This window comes from Colobus angolensis, unplaced genomic scaffold (assembly GCF_000951035.1).
Source record: "Colobus angolensis palliatus isolate OR3802 unplaced genomic scaffold, Cang.pa_1.0 Scaffold300, whole genome shotgun sequence".
NCBI classification, from domain to species: Eukaryota; Metazoa; Chordata; class Mammalia; order Primates; family Cercopithecidae; genus Colobus; species Colobus angolensis.
This window is the reverse complement of record NW_012116267.1, coordinates 2,086,387-2,086,804: the sequence shown is the minus strand read 5'-3', so window position 1 is coordinate 2,086,804 and position 418 is coordinate 2,086,387.

The following is a 418-nucleotide window of genomic DNA, read 5'->3' as shown; positions in this document are numbered from 1 at the left end:
GAGGCTGAGGTGGGTGGATCACCTGAGGTCAGGAGTTTGAGACCAGCCTGGCCAACATGGTGAAACCCAGTCCGTACTAAAAATAAAAAAATTAGCAGAGTGTGGTGATGGCGAGGGGCCTGTAGTCCCAGCTACTAAGGAGGCTGAGGCAGGAGAATCACTTGAACCCATGAGGCAGAGGTTGCAGTGAGCCGAGATTGCACCACTGCACTCCAGCCTGGGCAGCAGAGCGAGACGAAAGAAAGAAAGAAAGACTTCAGAGGTGCAGGGATGTTGGCAGACGCCTGCTCCAGGTAAGCCAAGGAGCCCTGAGGGATGTCAGCGGGCTTTTTGTGCTGCACGTTGATTTCCTCCAGCACCTGCTGCCAATGCCTCAGCTTTGTCAAGTGCTTCTGGACTAGCGCATCTTTCCGCTGCA